The 25,551-nt window shown below is 46.9% G+C and overlaps 1 protein-coding gene across 3 annotated transcripts in view; it reads right to left on the bottom strand.

Annotated features, from left to right (window-relative positions):
• MPP7 (MAGUK p55 scaffold protein 7) overlaps window positions 1-25,551 on the bottom strand; it is a 681,636-nt gene that overhangs the window by 552,819 nt on the left and 103,266 nt on the right. The gene's annotated exons all lie outside the window — the stretch shown is intronic.

Raw genomic sequence — 25,551 nt, forward strand, 5'->3', positions numbered from 1 at the left:
GAAACTGCTGACATGTCCGAAGTTCAGCTCTATCTTCATGGAAGATCAAGTATGGGCTTTTACATGACAAAGCCCCCAACTCCGACACACGTCTAGCAGAGGCTAAGGCCAACAAAGTGACAGCCTTCCACGTGAGAAACTTGATCTCAGCCTCATGTAGAGGTTCAAACCAGTCCGACTGGAGAAACTAAAATCCCAGGGCGCCGTAGGCGGCACAAAGGGAGGTTGGATGTGTAGAACCCACTTCAAAAAAGTCTGAACCTCAGGAAGGGCAGCCAACTGTTTTTGAAAGAAAATGGATAGGGCCAAAATCTGGACCTTTATGGATCCTAACCTCATGCCCATATCCACACCTGCTTGCAGGAAGAGGAGAAAACGTTGCAGTTGAAACTTCACCGCAGAAAACCTCTTGGATACATATTTTCTCCAAATACGATGGTAATGATTTGACATTACTCCTTTCCTAGCCTGTATCAGGGTAGGAATAACCTTGTTCGGAATGCCCTTCCATGCTAGTATCTGGCGTTCAACCTCCATGCCGTCAAACGTAGCCGAGGTAAGTCTTGACAGGCGAACGGCCCCTGCTGCAGCAGGTCTTCCCGAAGAGGAAGAGGCCTCGGCTCTTCCAGTAGTAGATCCAGAAGATCCACGTACCAAGCCCTTCTTGGCCAGTCCGGAGCAATAAGGATTGCCTGAACTCCTGTTCTTCTTATTAGTTTGAGAACTTTTGGAATGAGTGGAAGTGGAGGGAACACGTACACCGACTGGAACACCCACGGAGTCACTAGGGCGTCCACCGCCACTGCTTGCGGGTCCCTCGACCTGGAACAATACCGCCGAAGCTTCTTGTTGAAACGAGAGGCCATCATGTCGATCTGGGGTATGCCCCAAAGATCTGTTACCTCCTTGAACACCTCTGGATGGAGACCCCACTCCCTTGGGTGGAGGTCGTGTCTGCTGAGGAAGTCCACTTCCCAGTTGTCTACAACTGGAATGAAGATTGCTGACAGCGCCAACGCGTGTTTTTCTGCCCAGAGGATGATCTTTGTTACCTCTGACATTGCAGCTCTGCTCTTCGTTCCGTCCTGTCTGTTTATGTAGGCCACTGTCGTTACATTGTCTGACTGCACTTGAATGGCCGATTTCTCAGAAGATGGGCCGCATGGAAAAGACCGTTGTAGATGGCTCTTCGTTACAGAATATTTATCGGCAGGCCGGCTTCCAGACTTGACCACCTTCCTTGGAAGGTTTCACCTTGAGCGACCGCGCCCCAGCCCCGGAGACTTGCATCAGTGGTTAGAAGGATCCAGTGTTGATTCCCGAACCTGCGGCACTCCAGAAGGCGAGATAATTGCAGCCACTAGAGGAGCGAAATCCTGCCCTTTGGCGATAAGACGTATTCTCTGGTGCATGTGAAAATGGGATCCCGACCACTTGTCCAGGAGATCCAGTTGGAAGGACTGAGCATGAAACCTCCCACACTGCAGCGCCTCGTAAGAGGCCACCATCTTCCCCAGAAGGCGAATGCACTGATGAATCGACACCCGGGCTGGCTTCAGGACATCCCGGACCATTGCTTGAATCACCAAAGCTTTGTCCTCTGGAAGGAACACCCTCTGCACCTCCATGTCGAGGATCATTCCCAGAAAGGACAACCTCCTGGTTGGTTCCAAATGTGATTTTGGAAGATTCAGATCCAACCATGATCCCTGAGAAAATGGTATAGATCGTAACAGCTTTTCCTTGGACAATGCCTTTATCAGCAGATCGTCCAGATATGGAATTATGTTCACCCTCTGTCTGCGGAGGAGAACCATCATTTCAGCCATCACCTTGGTGAAAACCCTTGGTGCTGTGGAGAGGCCGAATGGCAGGGCCTGGAACTGAAAAGGATTTTCCAACAGTGCGAATCGTAGATAAGCTTGATGCGGCAGCCAAATCGGAATGTGGAGGCACGCATCCTTGATATCCAGGAATTCACCCTCCTCCAGACCGGATATCACTGCCCTTAGAGACTCCATTTTTAACTTGAACTCCCTTAGAAAGGGGTTTAGTGATTTTAAGTTCAGAATGGGCCTGACCGAACCATCCGGTTTCGACACCACGAAACGGTTTGAATAGTAACCCGTGTTTTGCATTTGTGGAGGGACTGGTACAATGACCTGTGCCTCCCACCAACTTCTGGATGACTCCCTGTAGGGTAGCCCTGTCTGCCGGCAAAGCTGGCAAGCCTGGTTTGAAGAACCGATGAGGAGTGAGATCTTGAAATTCCAGCCGGTATCCCTGGGACACAATACCTAGTACCCAGGGGTCCAGGCCGGACGACACCCAGACGTGACTGAAATGTCTGAGTCTCGCCCCCACCTGCCCCACCTCCAGGCCGCACTGTCCACCATCATGCGGAGGACTTTGGCGTACCTGAAGCAGGCTTCTGTTTCTGGGATCCCACCACGGCAGGTTTCTTGGATTTTGGTCGGCCACCTCTAAAGAAGGTGTTGGACGGTTTGGCCTTTATCGGTTTAGTAACCCGAAAGGACTGAGATGCAGGTGAAGAAAAAGGTTTCTTAGTAGCAGGAGCTAAGGGAAGAAAAGGAGACTTACCCGCTGTAGCCGTGGATATCCACACATCCAACGCTTCCCCCAAAGAGAGCCTGACCTGTGTAGGGTAGGGTCTCCACACCTCTCCTGGATTCCGCGTCGGCAGACCACTGGCACAGCCAAAGTCCTCGACGAGCTGAGATAGATATGGAAGAAATTCCTGCAGTCATTGAACCCAGGTGTTTCATGGATTCCACCATAAAACCTGCAGAATCCTGAATGTTACGGAGAAACAATTCAATGTCACTCTTATCTAACGTATCCAAATCCTGAAGTAACGTGCCTGACCACTTTACTATAGCTTTGAAAATCTATGCACAGGGACGTAGTATCGCCCCTGAAGCCGTGTATATGGATTTGAGCGTAGCATCAATTTTGCGATCAGCCGGCTCCTTCAAGGCGGTAGATCCTGGGAATGGTAAAACTACCTTTGTCGAGAGTCTGGATACAGACACGTCCACTATGGTTGGTTTTTTTTATTTCTTTCTATCCTCCTAGGGATCTGAAATTTTTTCTCAGGATTTTCCCATGTTTTTTTCAAAAATAGCATTTAATTCTTTGGACGCAGGGAAGGTCAGCGAGGCTTTCTTACTGCCAGTGAAGTAAGCCTCCTCAACCTGTTCAGGTGTTGTAACAGCAATATTAAACACATCTCTATTAGCCTCTATCATCAACTGTATCCCTTTTGCAAGAGATGCGGCCACCCTGAGCACGTACCCATCACAGTCTGCAGTGTCAGAATCGGATCCGTGTCATCTTGCATGATCTGGGCAAGAGCACGTTTGATGGAACCCACCGAGGGGGGTCCTGAAATAACAGAACCAGACCAAACTGCCATAGAATTCTGTAAAACCTGAGTTGCAGATTCATTCTGAGCAACCGTAGCAGAAATCTGAGTACTTATAGTTTTGACAGAGAATAACCACTCAGGCTCCCTTGCTGGTATCTGCGCTATAACAGTGCAATCCTGATTACATGAAATGAGATCATCCTGAGAGGACATATCCTCAGCTGCATATCACACAGAGTCCCTGGACATAGCTAACTGTAGACCCCAAACACTACACACACACACAGGGTAGGTTAGACAAAGTTTCCCCCCTGAGAATGGCAAGAGAGACACAGAGATCAGAGCCAACCCACACACAGCGCTGTTCTATATAAAGGATCAGCACCCACTGTGTACTGTAATAGTTACACAGATCTAATTCACCGCCTCCCCCCCCCCCCTTCTACAACCCCCTGGTACCACACAGGATAGCTGGAGTTGCTTGGAGGGACAGCTCTGTCAGCGTCTGTGTACACGAACTGCAGGCAGTAAAATGGCACTGAACGCTGCTGGGTCCGCTCTGAGGAGAAGCTCCGCCCCTTGAAGATGGCGCGTCTTCCCGCACAAATTCTTTATACTGGCCTGAGGACTCCGTCGCAAGACGCGGGATTCCGTCCCCTGTGAGCGTCTGCGTACAGAGGATTCTGACGCTAGCCTGGGGATTCAGTCTCCGGTTAGCTTCTGTGACCAGTGTAGGGCATCAAGACGCCCCTCAAAGCATCAACACTGTATGGCGCTGAGCCTTCCCGGAGCGCAGCTGCTCAGAGCTGCGCTCCTACCCTTGTACCGCCATATCTTCTGGCTCTGTAAGGGGGTGGCGGCATGCTGCCAGGGTGAGCGATCCCCTGTGATCCCCTCAGGAGCTCAGTGTCCTGTCAGCGGAGATAGTGGCTCGGACCCCGCAGGGCGGACACTACTCCCCCCCCCTTAGTCCCTCGAAGCAGGGAGGCTGTTCTGTTGCCAGCAGCCTCCGTGTAAAATAATAAACTCTAAAATAAACTTTTTCTAAAGAAGCTCTGTAGAGCTCCCCTAGCTGTGACCGGCTCCTCCAGGCACATTTTCTAAACTGGGTCTGGTAGGAGGGGCATAGAGGGAGGAGCCATCCCACACTCTCAAACTCTTAAAGTGCCAATGGCTCCTAGTGGACCCGTCTATACCCCACGGTACTAATGTGGACCCCAGCATCCTCTAGGACGTAAGAGAAATTCTGTTTGGATATTATGACATACAGAAGATGTGTCTGTATTATAACACTAGTAAAATAGCATGCCTCGTCACTGCAATACTTAGGAGTCTTGGTGATCTGTCGTATCTCCGTGACTGCATTAGAAGCCATTGGGGAGCTCTCACTGCGCACGAGAGATATCACACACCACCCTCAATTATTATAAAGGTCGGGTATCTGTTATCCGGATACCTATTAACCAAAATATTATGAAAAAAAACCGAAATAGCTCCGCTCTGTAGTGACGTTATGATGTCACTGAAGTCCAGTGGCCAATCACAGACAGGTGGGGGAGTGACTTTGCAGTCATTTCCTCCCCGTCGCCGTGGCAGGGACCCACTGTCGAAATGCCACAGGGAACACATCAGGACCCAGGGGAGGTGCGTCTGTGCATCAGGACCCAGGGGAGGTGCGTCTGTGCATCAGGACCCAGGGGAGGTGCGTCTGTGCATCAGGACCCAGGGGAGGTGCGTCTGTGCATCAGGACCCAGGGGAGGTGCGTCTGTGCATCAGGACCCAGGGGAGGTGCGTCTGTGCATCAGGACCCAGGGGAGGTGCGTCTGTGCATCAGGACCCAGGGGAGGTGCGTCTGTGCATCAGGACCCAGGGGAGGTGCGTCTGTGCATCAGGACCCAGGGGAGGTGCGTCTGTGCATCAGGACCCAGGGGAGGTGCGTCTGTGCATCAGGACCCAGGGAAGGTGCGTCTGTGCATCAGGACCCAGGGAAGGTGCGTCTGTGCATCAGGACCCAGGGAAGGTGCGTCTGTGCATCAGGACCCAGGGAAGGTGCGTCTGTGCATCAGGACCCAGGGAAGGTGCGTCTGTGCATCAGGACCCAAGGGAGGTGCGTCTGTGCATCAGGACCCAGGGAAGGTGCGTCTGTGCATCAGAACCCAGGGAAGTTGGTTCCGTGCACTATGACACAGGGAAGGTGGTTCCGGGCACTATGACCGTCTGTGCATTATGACACAGGGAAGGTGCGTCTGTGCACTATGACACAGGGAAGGTGCGTCTGTGCACTATGACACAGGGAAGGTGCGTCTGTGCACTATGACACAGGGAAGGTGCGTCTGTGCACTATGACACAGGGAAGGTGCGTCTGTGCACTATGACACAGGGAAGGTGCGTCTGTGCACTATGACACAGGGAAGGTGCGTCTGTGCACTATGACACAGGGAAGGTGCGTCTGTGCACTATGACACAGGGAAGGTGCGTCTGTGCACTATGACACAGGGAAGGTGCGTCTGTGCACTATGACACAGGGAAGGTGCGTCTGTGCACTATGACACAGGGAAGGTGCGTCTGTGCACTATGACACAGGGAAGGTGCGTCTGTGCACTATGACAAAGGGAAGGTGTGTCTGTATAATGTGACATAGGGAAGGAGGGTATAATTATTATGACATAGTGAAGTGATATATAAATAATATGACATAGGTAAGGTCTGTATAAATATTATGACATAGGGACGGAGTATAAATATTATGAGAGAGTAGGTGTGTATGTGAAATAAGGATAGTGTTTCTGTATATTATTAGATAGGGAAGGAGTGTATAAATATTATGACATAGGAAAGCTGTGCATAAATTATGATATAGAGAAAGAAGGTGTGTATAAATATTCCACACACAAAGTCTGTCTGTATATAATGACATAAGGAAGATGTGTCTGTATTATAACACTAGTAAAATAGCATGCCCCGTCAATGCAATACTTACTGATCTTAAAGGGGTACACACAGAGAGACCCATGCTTAAATTATCTGCATAATCTGACTAGATTGCTTAGAAATTAAGCATGGATCTCTCCGTGTGTATGCCCCACAGCGACAGCGATGCACGGCCCCGCGCGTCGCTATCGCCGGTACTAGATCGGCCTGCATGCAGGCACAATCTAGCACATCGTCATTTCACCGCTGGGTGAAATGAGCCTCACTCCCCCCTCCTCAGCACACATCGCTCCCCATGTGTACTGGCCTTAAGTGTCCTCTTGGTGATTGGTAGTATTTCCGTCACTGCAGTGGGAGCAGTTGGGGGGCTCTCACTGTGCATGATAGAGCGATGAGACACACCAAACTTGATTATTACATGGATATGGGAGGTGTGCCTGTATATTATGACATCTGATATCTAGATATTATTTCTCACTGGTGATAAAAATGATATTATAGACCACGCAGGCCCACTGCTACTGGTTGAGCTTTTTCTCTTTTAGAACTGTTGCAGCAGCTACAAATATTTAAATACATTCTTGCAGTGTCAAAGCATCTCCCACTAAACATTTTAAGCCAGGTGATCACAAATAATCTATTAACTCCATTTAGGCGACCACTATGCACTGAGGCATTGAGACAGATTAATGTGCCAGATAAACTGAAGAAAACGTTTTCGTGAGGTTGGACCACCAACACACACAAATGCAAACACAACAGTAAAGAAAGCAATTTAAAAAAAAAAAAACACTTAAAAATTTTTGTTGCGATCTTGCTAAGATTAAAGAACCAGAAATGACTCAGCAGACTGCCCTGATGCTCGCTGGACCATCTGCTAGCCTGACAATTAAAATTTGTAAAAATAAGCACTTTTCTGATGCTGTAGATCCGTTACAAAATGGTGATGAGTGATCAAATCACATAACATCTAATTATTATGCCTTATGTTTTCCACTCTTGTGATATTACCAATTCAACCAGGGAATAACTGACCATCAAATTACTGGCGTGCATATCACATCCGACTGACTAAACAAATGACCTCACCCCACAATCTCATGCAACCAGTTAGTCAGAAAATGTACAGAAACATCAATTACAGTGAAATAACTGCACTCCCCTTTGGCATTTGTCTCAATCATAGAAAAATTACAGCCTGCCCCGCCAATTTCTCTTATAACATGCTGAAACTAGGCATGTGGGAGAGATTCAAGTAAGCATGAGATGCATTGTGCCTTTTCAAGTAAATACAGAAGGAAAAAGCATGTTTGTTTTTGTTTGCACCTCTATGGGCTGCGGCAAGTATGGCCTACAATGAAGTTAATGTACTGTGACTTCTGTGTTACAGAACAACACACAGTCTTTCACTGGGACAACGATCAAGTGACCATACATCCTTTTCAATGTATTACAGAGAAATCCAAATGAATCAAGTACAAAACTGTGATCGCTGTTTCAATGAAAGGCCGGAGCTTTGTTTTGTAACACAAAAAAGTAGCTTTATGAGAAGTGTAAACAGAGAACTGCCTTATTCTCTCTAATGTTTTCTAGTACTTGTAGTTGCTGTTGAGCTATAGAAAAGTGTGAAAAGTCTTCAGCACTCTGTAAATGCTTCAAACTTGCACATGTCATCCACTTTTTGTATGTAACACGTTCTATAGTGTCTACTTCGTTTAACCAATCAGAACCTGGACAGTTACTGCATCAATCTAATGGCATTCTGGAATGCGGACGGTTCTGGTATGAATGTAAAATATAGTAACATAGTAACATAGTTTATGAGGTTGAGTTCAACCTGTTAACCATGTTAAGGTCGACAGTCATTAGGTCGACTACTATTGGTCAACATTGACACATAGTCGACACACGAAATGGTCGACACATGACAGACCAGCACATGAAAAGGTCGACATGGATTTTTTTACGGTTTTTGGTGTCCTTTTTTCCGTAGCATGACCAGGAACCCCAATTAGTGTACTGCGTCCCCTTGCATGGCGAGCGAACTCGCTACGCTGCCACAGCGCTCGGCACATGTTACTATTCCCAATCGTAATCAACGTGGATGGTAAAGTATGAAAAGGTTGACAATCTAATTTATTTTATTTTTTTAAACCATGTCTATCTTTTCATGTGTCGACCTGTCCTGTGTCGACCCTTTACACGTGTCAACCATTTGTCCATGTTGACCATGGGTCGACCCACCAAACGGATACCCAAGCGTACTCATAACATTTTGCTAGGTATACTTTGTAATCACATAGATTTGACCCGTCATCCAATCAATGGCTGAACTTTTGGCAGTGCCATTGGTGCAAACCCATCGCCCTGGTGGCAGTGGGTGCGGGCTTCTTGGTACCTTAATATTGTTCTTTGCAGACAACCTACAGGTCCCAGCTGCCAGCCCCGGCATGCAGACATTTGGAGAACCACAAGCTCCAACATCAACTGGAACCTGTAGCCAGCATGTAAAGAAAATATTAAAGACACAACAACTAATGTTAAAAGGATTTATTGGCCAGCACCTTCACTTGGGGAGTGGCGTTCTTTAAGCTATTTTGCATGGACACCGCCTCCCCGTAAGCTCTTTTGCATCATCACCGTCCTTCCCAAGACTTTCCCCCAGCGTCTTTGGTCTTTAGGAGCTCTTCCTTGCCCCTCGTCCGCCATCAGACTGACAACCGCTGCGTTGCACTGGCTAATATTAGCCAGCACTAGGGGGTAGGGTAATGATGCAGCTCGCTGCGGCCATCTTGGATTTGAAAAATGGCACCACACACAGTACTACCACTGCCAAACTGTGCACTAATTGCTGGCGGGATTAGATGCCTCCAGGATCCATGCCTGCTGCCATGTCCACCACACCCCACCACCGGGTTCCACAGCTGATGGTGCCGGGATCCCTCAAAGCCGCCACGCTAACAGTGTACAGAACTGCCGAGAAAGGAGATCGGTCGCCTGCTCTGGTCTCAACAACAGTCTACATACTTGTATATTGTGGTCAGTTGGTAGGCATCGGGTCTCCTGGTTTTCACTGCACTTTTAAAAAACAGGAGACCCGACTAGCAACCAGGATTGGGAGGGGAGAAATCGGATGTCATAGGATACACATTTGTCTAATGTGGGACAAACTGGTTGGTCTGGAGTTGGATTACCAACAGACATTTCCCCTGTTCCATAACAGCGGAGTAACAGGGAAATCTTTCCTCCCCATCTCACAGTGTATGCCTATGGTATCTGATGGGTGTCAGGCTGTCAGATAAAATGCCTGACTGGCTGACAGGCATTCTGACTGTGTATGCCCAGCAAAAGTATTCAAAACAGTTGGAATGAAAGGGGAGGGGTCCCACTCGCCAACACCTGGGCCTATCACTGCAACCAATACCATCTATTTTACCTATACAGGTTGAGTATCCCTTATCCAAAATACTTGGGACCAGAAGTATTTTGGATATCGGATTTTTCCGTATTTTGGAATAACTGCATACCATAATGAGATATCATGGTGATGGGATCTAAATATAAGCACAGAATGCATTTATGTTTCATATACACCTTATACACACAGCCTGAAGGTCATTTTAGCCAATATTTTTAATAATTTTGTGCATTAAACAAAGTGTGTCTACATTCACACAATTCATTTATGTTTCATATACACCTTATACACACAGCCTGAAGGTCATTTAATACAATATTTTTAATAACTATGTGTATTAAACAAAGTTTGTGTACATTGAGCCATCAGAAAACAAAGGTTTCACTGTCTCACTCAAAAAATCCCGTATTTCAGAATATTTGGATATGGGATACTCAACCTGTACTCCATTTATCATTAATGCAACATTCAGATGATTGGCACTCACACACAATGTGCAACACTTGAACCTGATAAGGCACAATGAGCAATATATTTCTGACACAGAAAGGAACGTTTTCAAATGCTGCAATAAAATATGAGATCCCAACTTTAAATTTACTAATCTTACATCAATTATACATCTCAGAAAAAAAAATTGCGACTTTCAGAAAACCAGTTTTCTATTATTATTTTTTTTTAAGTCAGTCACCCTGAAATGTACTCAAGTTGGATTGTATAGTTGTGTATGCAGTGCCGATAAACAGCTTATAACGCTCGGGACTGGGAGGTGTGCGCCCCCCCCCCCCCCCTGTCCCCCGCCTCACAGTGTTTAACCCGATCAGCCAGGGATCCAGTGTGTGTGTACCCACATTTACACTAGCACTCTAACAACCAATCAGCAATAAGCTTTTATCTGTCTAGACCACGGGTTCTCAAACTCGGTCCTCAGGACCCCACACAGTGCATGTTTTGCAGGTCTCCTCACAGAATTGAAGTAAAATAATTAGCTCCACCTGTGAACCTTTTAAAATGTGCTAGTGAGGAATGAATACACCTGTGCTCCTACTGGGTTACCTGCAAAACATGCACTGTGTGGGGTCCTGAGGACCGAGTTTGAGAACCTCTGGTCTAGACCAAAGTTAGACATTGAAAGCAAACGCATGATTGGTCACTACCAGCTTCCGGCAAATCTGCATGTTTCAGAGTTACTAAATAGCCATCATCATATCATATACAAAGGAGCTGGTGGCAGTTATCTTGTAACCTGACAGCTGTAACGAATTAAAACCTGCTCTTAATAAACCACGCACAATTAAACACTGCTATTACTCTGTCTGTATGTTAGATAAGCTGGATTACTCAGGACGTGTGTTTACCAGGGAACTTTTTTCTTTGTGTCAGGCACAATATGTTGGAAATAATAGAGTAGAATATGCTGGTCACCGCAGGCAGTAATATACATTCATTATTCCTTAACAACTCTGTAGGGTCACACGCTCCAATGACAAGAACAAATTCAACTCATTTTCTAAGCAATGTGGCTTAAGAACACCAGGATTTAAAAAATAATAATAATGAATTCCGCTATGAAATATGCATAATTTAATATCATTTCCAACCTGGTATATTTGAAAATATATTAAGCTCACTTTAGAAAAAAAATAATAATATGGAAATGTCAGAACCACATTTTATTTTATATGTGACATTTATTCTCAAAGGATAAAAAAATAAATTAAACATTGTACTGTACATGTAGGGCTGGAATAAGTTAGATGCGAGCTGCCGCTGCGCATTTATCTGCTCATTACTGAAGATGACTTCTTATTTCATCACAACAGGCTGTGGGCAGAACCAGCAAGTGGGAAGTAACACAGAAAGCGGTTCTGGTGGCCTCCCTTACTAAGGGCCTGATTCAGAGATGGACGCAGAACAGGTGTAAAAATGCTAATGCAGCAGGAGACACCTTCAGCCAGCGTCGGATCACCATCGCTGTTGGCAGAATCAGTCACATGAGTAAGCTGAAGCTTACTTAGAATGACCGCCAGATCTGATCAGTCAGGGACAGGAAATCTGTGTCGGGAAGATGCAGACCCTGCCTAAACACTCCTAGAAAATGGGGTGTCACAACCCCTTTTATGGGAACGCTAGTCAGCTCCATAAACCTTCCACCCCCAAACACCAGCAGCCTGTCAATCAGGTTGTAGCTTAAGGGCCACTGCATGCGATCACGAAAGACCCATTCTGCACATATGCAGTCCAGTCACCATCGGAGATTTATGCAAACCATCTATGAATCACGCTATAAATGCAGCCCGTAGAGAGTACAGCAAAACCAAAACACATGGGGGGATATCCAATTGTTTGAAAAGTCAGTTGGGTGTCTGTTATTTCCTATCTAATAGACAGGAAAAAACAGACACCCAACCGACTTTTCAAACATTTGAATTCCCCCCCATGTAGTGTAACCTGGTATGTCTTTTCTGCTACTCCATATTATTTGAAGCACCAATGTATACAAATGTACTTCTTCCATACATTATTAAATTTTAAATCTAACGCACCAAAATGGTTCCACAATGCCCAGTGGCATCACTAGGCGGGTGCGTTCAACACAGGTGACACTATCAGACAGGGCAACACCAAAATAGGGGAGCTGCTGTTTTATTTTAGTGTCACCCCCTCAGGTGGTGTCACTGAGCAGGAGGGATGGATGACCCGCACGCGTGCATCTTCCACACTATGACAGGAGCTCCAGGAGAGCTGGATAAGCCCCCAGCATGACAAGAACAGGGTCACGCCAGTAAAGTGTCATACACCAGGGGGTGTGACATTGCAGACACAAAGCCAGGTGGCAAAGTCCACAGTGGTTGACACCAACACCAGTGACGCCGCTAGTAACGCCACACATTGGGGGTCAAAACTACAGTCTTACAATTAACACAATAAACAAACTTTCACATTCTACGCCATACAACGTAGGGCAGAAACAGAATAAATGCAGATTAATGTGAGCATGAGGCAATGTGTAGAAAAGTAGATGAGGTAAACAGCGGGGGAACATAAGCTTGTGCGCAGGAGCTTGGATGCAAGGAAAAGGTCTAGAGACCGTGAGAAATGAGGCTTGAAGGTCAAGCAGAGTGTGTCTGTTCAGGAGGAACACATATGGTTTCTGGGAAACAGTTGCTTTTAACCATTAAAAGGCATGGCTCATGGCACAATCACTGGTTGGTTGGTTGGTTGGTTGGTTGGTTGGTAATTCACTGACTAAATGCTAGCATGGCTTAACCTCTTGCCAGGCGTAGTCGCATGCCTAATATTGTGTAGAACCCCGTCATGCATCCAAAACAGCTCTCACCAGTCGAGGAATGGACTACAAAATCACTCTGAAGAGGTCCTATGGTATCAGGCGCCAAGACATTAGCAGACGGGGGGGGGGGGGGGGGTACTTTTTCCCCCTCCTGGTATCCCAGCAGCACACTAAAAATTACCTGTTACCATACCTGAACCTATCTGGTAACAGAATTTCAGAGAAATTGGTCATATGCGTTTGCAAAGACATGTTTAGCTGCTGAGCCGCATCAAGGCTTCTCCGATATCAGCAGTCCTAACACTACATAATAGCAGTGCCCACATAGGGCCATGTGATTTATCTACAGTAAGGCCGAATGATAAAGGCTCATACTAAAACACATCCAGACAGAGGGCCAGCTTATCTGGGAGCCACCCCCAGGATCTCCCAATTAGCACTAAAAGGAACAGCATGCCTTCCAAATGCTGCTCCCATTCAATGCCTTCTCACACATGCAGACAAACAGTGGTAGCTGCTCAATTATATATCAGGTGCTGGAAAAGGGGAGGGGTCACAAACAAACAGAAGGCCATTAGTGTTAGGAATGCTGATATCGGAGAAGCCTTGACGCAGCTCAGCAGCTAAACATGTCTTTGCAAACGCATGTGACCAATTTCTCTGAAATTCTATTACCAGATAGGTTCAGGTATGGTTAGAGGTAATTTTTAGTGTGCTGGGGGGATACCAGGATGGGGAAAAAGTACCCCTGTTGTTTGTGACCCCTCCCCTTTTCCAGCACATGATTTATAATTATCTCCAGAATGATTGAGCAGCTACCACTGTTTGTCGCCAATACATTAGCAGCAGATGCTTTAAATCCTGTAGGTTGCGAGGTGAGGCCTCCATGCCTTGGATTTGTTTTTCCAGCAAATCCACAGATGCTCAATCAGATTGAAGTCAACAACTTAAACTCTTTGCCATGTTCCTCAAATCATTCCTGAATTTTCTTTGCAGTGTGGTAGGGCGCATTATCCTACTGAAAGAGGCCACTGCCATCAGGGCATGAAAGGGTGTACTTGGTCTCCAGCAATGTTTCTATCATAGCCAGCTTTGACTTTTTCAGCAATCTGTGTTATAGTAGCTCTTCTGTGGGATCAGACCAGACAGACTAGTCTTTGCTCTCCACATGCATCATTGAGCATTTCGCTCCCATGTCCCTGTCACAGATTTACCAGATGTCCTTACTTGGACCACTTTTGGTAGGTACTAACCACTGCATACCAGGATCACCCCACAAGATATGCCATTTTGGAGCAGGGACGTGCAGTCAGGGGAGGCAGGGGAGGCAGTGCCTCCCCTGTCGTTAATGATTAAAATAATATAAAGAAGATACTTATGACACATATTCTGTGTCATAAGTATCTCCTTTATATCAATGTAACCATTATCCCGACTCTAAATGGGGTTGGGAGGCACCGATCGCGGTGCCTCCCGGTCAGATAGGGAAAAGTATGGGGAGCGGGAGCGGGCGGGTCCTAGCAATGGGCATTAAAAGCCCATTGAAATAGCATAAGAAAGCGGCACCATTAGTGGTGCCGCTTTCACACAGGGACGTGCTTTCAACCTATGAAAGCACGTCCCCTGTCAGTCTGGCCACAGTGATTGGCCAGCGGATCCGTCACTGGATCCGCTGTCAATCACTGTTGTGGGCGCGGCGGAGGTGCGGGTGTCGGCGGAGGTGCGGGTGTCGGCGGAGGTGCGGGCGGCGGCGGTGTAGGCGGCGGTGGTGTAGGCGGCGGAGGGCGGGTGACGGCGGAGGTGCGGGCGGCGGCGATGCAGAGTTTGGCAGCGGAGCGGTAACCCATTTCAAAAATGGCGCCTCAGCGTCATTTTTGAAATTGAAGATGGCCCCCTGCGAGCCAATCACGGCTCGCTGCGTCATCGCTCCGCCCCCTCTGGCTGACTTATATAAGTCAGCGCGAGGGAGCGGCTGTCAGTCCGACGGCGGAGGAGGAGCGGAGAAGAGCTCCTGAAGGCTGAAGATGCCGGAAGTCCTGGATGGGCGGCGGCTATGCAAAAGAGCTTAGCAGCCGCCGCCCACCAGGTGAAGACACTGGAAGTCCTGGGGAAGGCGGCGGCCATGCAAAAGAGCTTAATGGCCGCCACCTCCCAGGTGAAGACGCCGGAGGAAGACGCTTGAAGCCCTGGGGAGGTGGCGCCCCCCAGGTGAAGACGCCGGAAGCCCTGGGAGGCGGCGGCCATGCAAAAGAGCTTAAAGGCCGCCGCCCCCAGGTGAAGACCCTGTCAAATAAACTATTTTTTTTTTTAAAGAGACTGGTGTTTTTATTTTAATATTTTCTTTACAGGTGGAGAACAGGTGCCAGCAGGCCATTTATGTCCGGGCATGCTGGCACTTGTGGTTCTCCATGTGCCAGCATGCTGGGGCAGGCTTGCTGGGACCTGTTGGCCACCTGTAAAGAACAATATTACTGTTCTTTACAGGTGGACCACAGGTGCCAGCGGGCCATTTATGTCCGGGCATGCTGGCACTTGTGGTTCTCCAAGTGCCAGCATGCTGGGCAGGCTTGCTGGGACCTGTAGGCCACCTGTCAAGAACAATATTAACTATGAACCCCGCACCCACCGCCACCAGGGGTGCGGGGCATAGCACTGGGCTATCAGCCCAGTGCTGGTTATTGCTCGGGAGGGGGACCCCATGTTTATTTTTTGGGGTCCCCACTTCCGAGGAATTCCAGCCCTGGGCTGACTGGTTTGGGGGGGCAGATTAATGTTATGGCAGGGGGGCCCCATACCGAGTGTCTCCCCTGCTATGGCATTACCCCCCCCTAGCTGGTTCTGCTCGGTGCTGGTTTCACGAATGTGGGGAGGGGGCTACACTTTTTTTTTTTTTCACTCTATGGGGGGTTGAAAGGCTGCTTGTGCCTCCCCAGCCACCGACCTCACCGCACGCCACTGTTTTGGAGATGCTCTGACCCAGTCACATAGCAATTAAAATTTGACCCTCGTCAAAGTTGCCCGTCTTTCCTGCTCCCAATATATCAACTTCAAGAATGGAGTGTTCCCTTGCTGCCTAATATATCAGTGTATATCAGAGTGCATGTACAGTTATATCAGTGTCACCGTCGTCCTCCCCCAACCAACCCCCCCCCCCCCCCCCCCCTCGGGGGAGAATGATGCTATCATTTATTGCAACAACAACAAAAAAGGAATTACAACCTTAAACCACAGCCTGTGACAATTCCTTACACAGAGTATTGTATGTACTAATATGCCAGGGCCATTACACTACCAGCAACTGAGCTGGATTCCACTACAATGAATAGCCTCAAATAACCTGGAGCTCAGAGTCAATTTACTGAACTTGATAGCTTGTGTAACATTGCAGGAACTTTCCCTTTAATGAATCCTGATGAAGATATATCAGGGGCCATGAAATAGAGTGGAGTGCTTCATTAAGTATAATTTGTTCTCCATTTAAATAGTGGCATACTGCATTGCCCAGGTTCCTGCAGAGCGACTTAATTAAGAGCCAGCACTACATAAAAGACACTTTCATTACAATGTAAAATGGTTAGAAATGTGCACTGGAACAAGCTTGTAATGCAGCAGTTAAATCAAACTAAACCACTCCTAAGTATTCCCTTACACACCATTCCCACCAAACCGGATATAAGGACATATTAATGTCACTGCAAAACTGGAAGAACCAGTTCCTCATTATTCAGGTGACATGCAGGTACACTCAACATGTACTGCTTGAGACTGCCCCCAGAATAATTCACATATTCACATCTAACCTACAGTATATGGGTGGTTTGGCAGGAGTTTTCTTCCCCAAGAACATAATAGTAAATGTATGTATGTTTATTTCTGCATTCATTTGTGTTAATTAACACAAGCTAAAGTTACTACTTGGATTTTTTAGCACAGATTTTAAAAAAACAGGCTTTTCCCAATATAGCCCATTCATTTATTAACTTGGAGAAGTTCACCAGTACTGTACCTTTAAAAAATAAATAAATAAATAAATAAAAAATACTTTGTTGCTCAGTATATCCCCACTGTGCTTTACAGGCCTGTATTTATGTAATCAAGCAGAGTTCATATGAATCCGTTTCCCTGTGTGCTTTACAGCCATGTATTTAAGGAATCACTCAGAGTTCTAAATCCATTTTGCCTCAGTACTTTACAGAAATTTATTTATGTAGTCAAACAGAGTTCTTATTAGTCTGTCATCCCTCTGTGCTTTACAGCCATGTATGCAAGGTATCGGAAGACCGGATTTTGGGATCCCAGAGGTCATCATACCGACCCTGGGGTCCCGCTCGCCAGATTGCCAGTGGGTGGGGGGGGGGGGGGGCTAGCGCAAGGAAGCCACGCAGCAGGCTCGGTGGCTTGCTGCGGTCGCCGCAGGTTCTATTCCTACTCTATGGATGTCGTGGACACGGACGAGTGGGAATAGTCCATGCCGACTGTTGGGCTGGCCAGAGATCGGGATTCCAGGCGTCGGTATAGTGACCGGTGGGATCCCGACCGCCGGTTACATGACTACATCCCCATCAAAGACCTGTAACGTACAGACTTAAACAATCAAAAACAGGAAGAAGAAAAAAAGGTGTTGATAGCAATCCCACCTGCAGCTAATGCATTGATCCGTGCACTTAATCTGCAGGCAAACAGATCAATGTAATATGTATTACACGTCTGATGTTCCTGGTGAAACCGATTAGCAAAATGCACCCTGGGCTTCCTAGATAAAACACATCTATCTGGCTAGTACAGAGAGTGACACAAGCCCAGTGACATTAGCAACCAAACCTGACCCAAGGCAATAGGGTCACACTGCAACCCTGCCCCAAATACGTCATCCTGAGGAGTCTATGGGGGTCATTCTGACCTGATCGCGCGCTGCAGTTTATAGCAGCGCAGCGACCAGGTCAGAACTGCGCATGCGCGGCGCCGGCGCATGGCTGATGGCCGACAGCTGTCGTTGCCTAGCAATCGCCTCTGCCTGATTGACAGAAAGAGGCGGTCGCTGGGCGGGAAGGGGTGGCACGGCGGTGTTTGACCACCGTTTTGTGAGCACGGTCTGGCCAACACAGGCGTGGCCGGACTGCGCGGGGAGGCGGACCGCAGCTGCTGCGACCCAGGGCAGCGACGAGTAACTCCCGGCCAGCCACAGGAACTGCGATGGCCGGGAGTTACTCTTCAAGTACAAAAGCATCGCCGCTGTGTGATGCTTTTGTACTTGTGCGGGAGCGCGCCTGACATGCGGGGTGGACTAGCCCTGTGTTGGGCATCCACCCGCATGTCAGTGTAAGTGATCGTAGCTGTGCTAAATTTATAGCACAGCTACGATCAGGTCGGAATGACCCCCTCTGTACCAAGATCTGTGTGTTTCTAATGAAGCAGGCAGGCAGCAAAACATGGAGATGTGTCAGTGCTGTGTCTGTGTCTTCCGTCCTACTTGCACCCAAGACATATGCCTCTTTTGCCGAGCCCCCTTCTGGCCCAAACAATATTGCAGACTGTCACACATCACTGCACGCTACATTACAACAATTGCTACAGGCATCAAATAAGCTCACATGTGTAATTATCAATCTTGCATTTATAAAGCCATAACAGTAAAAATGAACTAAAACCAGGCGCTAATATATCACCACCATAACCTGGTGATCGTATACCAATTCTATAACAAATTCAATATGCTGCAGTAGAGTACTTGACTTGGGGTCATCAAGTCAAAAAAAAACAGCATTGGAAATCCCAAGTGCCAGTAACCAGAAAGTTCTAACAGAGGCCCTCTTGCGCAATAAAAAAAATATATATGATATGGCTGAAGATCCAATAAATCAAACTTGTTTATAAATTTTATATATTTTAATACATAAAAGAAATATATTCATGAATAAGAAACTTGACCGGTCAATAAAATACCTAACAATCAATATTCATATATAATATTATAAGCTTCCTAAGGAGGTGGATCAAAGCATACTCTGTGCACAGATGTATGTAATATTATAAACAGGTAAAAATCAGTCCATATATTCAATTTGATAAAAATTAAAATTACCAGCTGTGGTAAAAACCCACAAAGTAAATGTTATTGGCAATACGCGGCAATACCAATGTGGGTTTAATGCTCGTACTTTTGGACCCCTGTACCAGCATTAAACCCACATTGGTATTGCCACTTTTACCAGCCAGATTAATATCGGGAGGAGAGCGACCGCGACTTTGATGCTTGCAAGCGGCGCTTAGAGGTGTGGACTCACAGAGCCTGGAAGTCGGGTGATATTCAGCACAGCAGGCGCCAACGCAGGTGCCGGTTCCCGCAGCCCGAGACCGCCTCGATCGTCACTGGGTCTCTCCCGTGCTATCACTGCTGGTAGAAGCCACACGTAAGGCTCCAGTGTGGAACGGTTTTCTTATAATACCATTCATCCTTGCTGAGCGGCAACATATTGAGGAACTCTAATACAAAGTAACTTTCAAGGATAACATTTACTTTGTGGGTTTTTACCACAGTTGGTAATTGAATTTTTATCAAATTGAATATATGGACTGATTTTTACCCATACTTGCCTACCTGACCCTCTCCATGAGGGAGAAAATGCTCTGTTCCTGGACTTTCCTGGTAATGTATGATTGCCATCACCTGCGGTGAAACACCTTTCTTATCAATTACCTAGCTCACCACAGGTGATGGCAATCAAACATTACCAGGAAAGCCCAGGAACAGAGCATTTTCTCCCTCATGGAGAGGGTCAGGTAGGCAAGTATGTTTTCACCTGTTTATAATATTACACATATCTGTGCACAGAGTATGCTTTGATCCACCTTCTTAGGAAGCTTATAATATTATATATGAATATTGATTGTTAGGTCTTTTATTGACCGGTCAAGTTTCTTATTCATGAAATATATTTCTTTTATGTATTAAAATATTTAAAATTTATAAACAAGTTTGATTTATTGGATCTTCAGCCATATATTTTTTTTTTTATTCCGCAAGAGGGCATCTGTTGCTCTGCTCCTGGACTTCCCTCTTAATTTATGATTGCCATCACCTGTGTTGAACTAGTTAATGTAGTGAAAGACATTTCTTTACAGGTGATGGCAATCATAGACTAAAGGGGGGTACAAACGGAGAGATCCATGCTTAAATTCTAAGCAATCTGACCAGATTGCTTAGAAGTTAAGCATGGATCTCTCCGTGTGTATGCCCCACAGCGATAGCGATGCGCGGCCCCATGCGTCGCTATCGCTGGTGCTAGATTGCAGGCACAATCTAACACATCGCTCATTTCACCGCTGGGCAAAATGAACGCCCCTCCCCCCTCGCTCAGCGCACATCGCACTGTGTGCAAAGCGGGGGAGAGATGTATGTTATGCGGTCTGTGCTAGATCACTCAGCACACATCTCTGGGGAAATCTCCCCGTGTGTACAGGGCTTAAAACAGAAGTCCAGGAACAGAGCATTTTATGTTGTGTTGGGAGGTATGATATGGCACCAAAATATTCCCCTATCCTGCACGTCATGATGCACATCAGTGCTGCTCCAGCAAATCTAATTTAATTTCCCAAATTTCTAATCTAATTCCCTAATGCAAACACATACTGTATAAAGTGCCAGTAAATTCAAAACTAGTAAACCCAAAGTCCATGATGCCCTATTAGAATATAGCCCCATGACCCTTTTGGGCAGAGCTTTAGTAATGCTGAGCTAGCACTGTTATCACACATCAACATGGTATAACATGTATTCATGGTATACACGTAACCGCACCATGCACCAAAACTACAGGGATGAACAGGCATCCCCCATACCCCTTATCCTTTCCTCCAATAATGACTTCATAATTGGAGCATGTGATCTCATGATGCAGTGGATGTGGAATTGTCTGACACACCTGGTACATACTAGCACTGAGGTTTATAAAAAAACAGTGAGGAGGACATATAATGGGCACATCCTACAGCAGGGGTGGCCAACTAGTCACAGACAAAGAGCCACAAAAATCTAGTTGGGTACATCAAAGAGCCGACATCGAGGTGAAGGCGTGCATGCAAAAATAGGGTGTGGCCTTGTACCTGCTAGACCACACCCCTGGTATAAAATACATTGAAAATGCCAGATCCAACATAAAATACATTGAAAAAGCCAGATTCACATAATACACTTCAGCTCCCCCATGTGTCACTCCAGCCAACATCCTCCTGTCACTCCAGCCAGCTCCCTGTCACTCCTGCCAATACCCTCCTGTGTTACTCCAGCCAGCTCTTCCATGTGTCATTACTGCCAGCACCCTACTGTGTCACTCCACCCAGCTCCCACATACTGTATGTCACTTCTGCTACCCCCCCCTCCTATGTCACTCCAGCCAACTCCCCATGAGGTACTCCCGCTGGCACCCTCCTGTGTCACTCCAGTCAGCTCCTTGATGTTTCACTCCTGCCAGGACCCTCCTGTGTCACTCCAGCCAGCTTCCCCTTGTGTCACTCAGCCCATCCTCATGTGTCAATACAGCCCCCACAACTCATGCCATTGTAGCAGCCCCTTATGTGTCCTCTGTTTGTTAGTGGGTGTCCTTTAGTATCTGGCTCCCTCAGTTCTCAGTGCCTGTAGTACTTGTGTGTGTCTGGCAGGAGTGCAGTGGTTTCCAGATCTGTTCTGGTCACGTGATTTCAAGTGTTGGGAGCCACATTTGAATAAAGAAAGAGCCACTGGTTGGCCACTGCTGTCCTACAGTATATTACTACAGAGCAATCACTCCCAACACACATTCTAACCACTGTAATACAAAGGCTGACATTCAGGACTGTCCTAAAACAACAATGGATGCATATTTCACATACCACAAACAGATCTGTAGAAAAAGGGAAAAAAACCTCTGGCATGACAAGCTTTGAAGAATGACTGACATTGAGCCGCAGTGTCCAAGATCAACCTCTGCCCATGGGAGGTAGTTACCTCCCATATACATCAGCATGTAGGAACAAGACATCTTGGCACAAGTCGCAGTTAGCTCGGACTGAGCATACTCAGCTGTCAGAATACAAGCAGAGTTGCAGTGCTGGCAGTATGAGAAGAGGTTATCCCGAGACAGCACCACGTCTGCCTCTGCTACTTTACGAAAGAGAAAAAAAAATAGGATTATAATTACCTACCGGTAAATCCTTTTCTCGTAGTCCGTAGGGGATAGTGGGGTCCACATTAGTACCATGGGGTATAGATGGGTCCACTAGAAGCCTTGGGCACTTTAAGAAATTGATAGTGTGGGATGGCTCCTCCCTCTATGCCCCTCCTACTACACCCAGTCCAGGAGACTGTGCCCGAGGAGACGGACATACTTTGAGAGAAGGATATAAAAGGATAGTGATGAGATTCCGAACCACCACACACAAACAAGAGGAAAGCCAAGCTAACCAAACTTTAAACCAGGAACAACAACCGCTGAACCAACAATACTTAAACAAGTAACAGTGCAGGAAGAAAGGAAACACTGGGCGGGCGCCTAGTACCCTCTACAGACTACGAGAAAAGGATTTACCGGTAGGTAATTTAAATCCTATTTTCTCTTACGTCCTATAGGATACTGGGGTCCACATTAGTACCATGGGGATGTACCAAAGCTCAAAAACCGGGTGGGAGAGTGTTGAGGTTCCTGCAGAACTGATTGACCAAACTGAAGGTCTTCAGAGGCCAAACAAATCGAACTTGTAGAACTTAGCAAACGTGTTTGAGCTTGACCAAGTAGCTGCTCGGCAGAGCTGTAAAGCCGAGACACTCCGGGCAGCCACCCAGGAAGAACCCACCGATCTAGTAGTGTGCGCCTGTACAGATTTTGGACATGGCAAACCTGCAGTGGAATAAGCATGCTGGATAGTGAGCCTGATCCAGCGTGCAATTGTCTGCTTTGAAGCAGGACATCCAATTTTATTGTGATCATAGAGAACAAACAGTGAGTCAGATTTTCTGTGTCGAGCTGTCCGCTTCACATAGATCTTCAAGTGATTTTTATTTGAATCCACTGGTATTCCCCTTTTGACTGCATCAATTTATAAAGTGTTGGTGACACTTATTTTTCCATTTGAAACCAGAAAGCTGCTCAGATTTGGCGCACGGTATTTTATCATTTTTTCTTCTTGTGTTCAAGTGATTTTTGCACTGCTGCGAACAGATAGTCACGGCCTATAGGGGGAGTGTATTTTAGCTGTGCATGTGTGTGAACACGTGTAGCAGAGCTGTACAAACAGATTTTGTGCAGTCTCTGCGCAGCCCAGGACTTACTCAGCCACTGCGATCACATCAGCCTGTCCGGGACGGAATTGACGTCAGGAACCCTCCCTGCAAACGCATGGACACGCCTGCGCTTTCCAGACACTCCCTGAAAACGGTCAGTTGACACCCACAAACGCCTTCTTCCTGTCATTCTCCTTGCGGTCGCCCGTGCGAACGGATCCATTGCACAAACCCATCGCTGAGTGGTGATCCGCTTTGTACCCGTGCGACGAGCCTGCGCAATGCAGTGCATACGCATGCACTGTTTGGACATGATCGCCAGCTGTGCGAAAACACACAGCAGCGATCAGGTCTGAATTACCCCCTCTGTCTCCTGTATTTATCCAAACCTTAATTAAAATCTGTAATCTCTCTCTACTGGTATATTTCCTTCTCTGTTTAAGCAGGCAGTGATTACTCACATACCGAAAAAAAACACAATTCTGACCCAAACACTCTCTCTAACTACCGTCCCATTTCTCAGCTCCTATGTCTCTCCAAGCTACTTAAGAGACTTGACTACAATCGCCTCACACACTTTAACTCCCACAACTTACTGGACCCACTTCAATCAGGCTTTCGTGATCAACACTCCACAGAGAAGGCACTGACCAAAGTAGTGAATGATCTGGTCACTGCTCGATCGAAAGACCATTACACACTTCATATTCTTCTAGATCTCTCTGCTGCTTTTGACACTGTTGACCACTCTTTTCTCATACAACCACTAAAATCCCTAGGTCTTCAGGACACAGCCCTTGGTTCTCATCCTACCTCTTTCAGTGTTTACTTCTCTGATTCTACCTCTTCTTCTTTACCTCTATCAGTTGGAGTACCGCAAGGCTCAGTCTTAAGTGCTCTGTTTTTCTCAATCTATACCTCATCTCTTGGTAAACTAATCAGCTCCTTTGTATATCAGTATTATTTGCACGCAGATGATACTCAAATCTACCTATCCTCCACACAGATTTATCACCATCTGTATTGGTTCGTGTCACTGAATGCCTGTTTGCCATTTCATCTTGGATGTCATCTCGCCACCTCAAACTCAACATTTCAAAAACAGAATTAATTATTTTCACACGAGCCAAGAGTAGTTACCAACCTGTTATCTCCATAACTGTTGACAATGCAACTATCCACCCTACTCCACAAGCTCGCTGCCTAAGTGTCATTGTTGACTCTGAACTGTCCTTTGTTCCACACATTCAATCTGTCTCTAATACCCTTTTCACACCGCACAAATAACCCGGTATAAACCCGGCATATTGCCAGGTCGGCACAGGTCGGCGTGCGGTGTGAAAGGGGCATATCCAAAATCGCGAGTCGCCTGACCCGGCAATTCAGCCCGGGAATAAAGCAGTATTATACCCGGGTTGAATACCGGGTCAGCGGCTGCGTAAACGGGCTCCCGGGTCGATGAGTCCCGCAACCCGTTTACTACAGCAGGGAGAGGCGGCGCGGAGATGATCATCTCTCAGTGCCGGCTCCGCCTCCCGCTGCTATGGCAACCCGCCCGGCATATTGCTGGGTCGGGGAAGCCTGCAGCAGCGGCCAATGCCGGATCCAACCCGGGAAGGACCGGTTTCCAATTCCCGGGTGTGATCCGGCATTGGCAGTGTAAAAGGGGTATAAATCATGTTACATGCACCTAAAAACATATCCAAAATACGAACTTCTCTTACACAAGACACTGCAAAAACTGTAATCCATGCACTCATCATCTCCCACATTGATTATTGTAATAGTCTCCTTACTGGTCTTCCCAAACATGGGCTCTCACCATTACAATCCATTTTAAATGCAGCTGCGAGGCTAATCTTCCTCGCTAGACGTTCTTTGTCTGCTGATCCGCTCTGTTAGTCCCTCCATTGGTTACCGGTATTTTACGTGTTAAATATAAAATACTTTTACTTACATACAAGGCTACCAACCAAACTACACCATCATACATCTCTTCACTCATCTCAAAATATCTCCCTACCAGACCTCTTCGCTCTGCACAAGATCTGCGTCTCTCATCCACACACATTACTTGTTCACACTCAAAATTACAGGGCTTTATCCGGGCTTCCTCCACTCTGTGGAATGCCCTCCCACACACACAATAAGACTCAACCCTAGTCTCCAAACCTTTAAACGTTCCCTGAAAACTCACCTCTTCAGACAAGCCTATCAAATTCCAGACCCACCCACATTACGTTCAATGCTTCCCTATCTAATTACA

The sequence above is a fragment of the Pseudophryne corroboree genome, chromosome 5 (genome assembly GCF_028390025.1).
Source record: "Pseudophryne corroboree isolate aPseCor3 chromosome 5, aPseCor3.hap2, whole genome shotgun sequence".
Taxonomy (NCBI): domain Eukaryota; kingdom Metazoa; phylum Chordata; class Amphibia; order Anura; family Myobatrachidae; genus Pseudophryne; species Pseudophryne corroboree.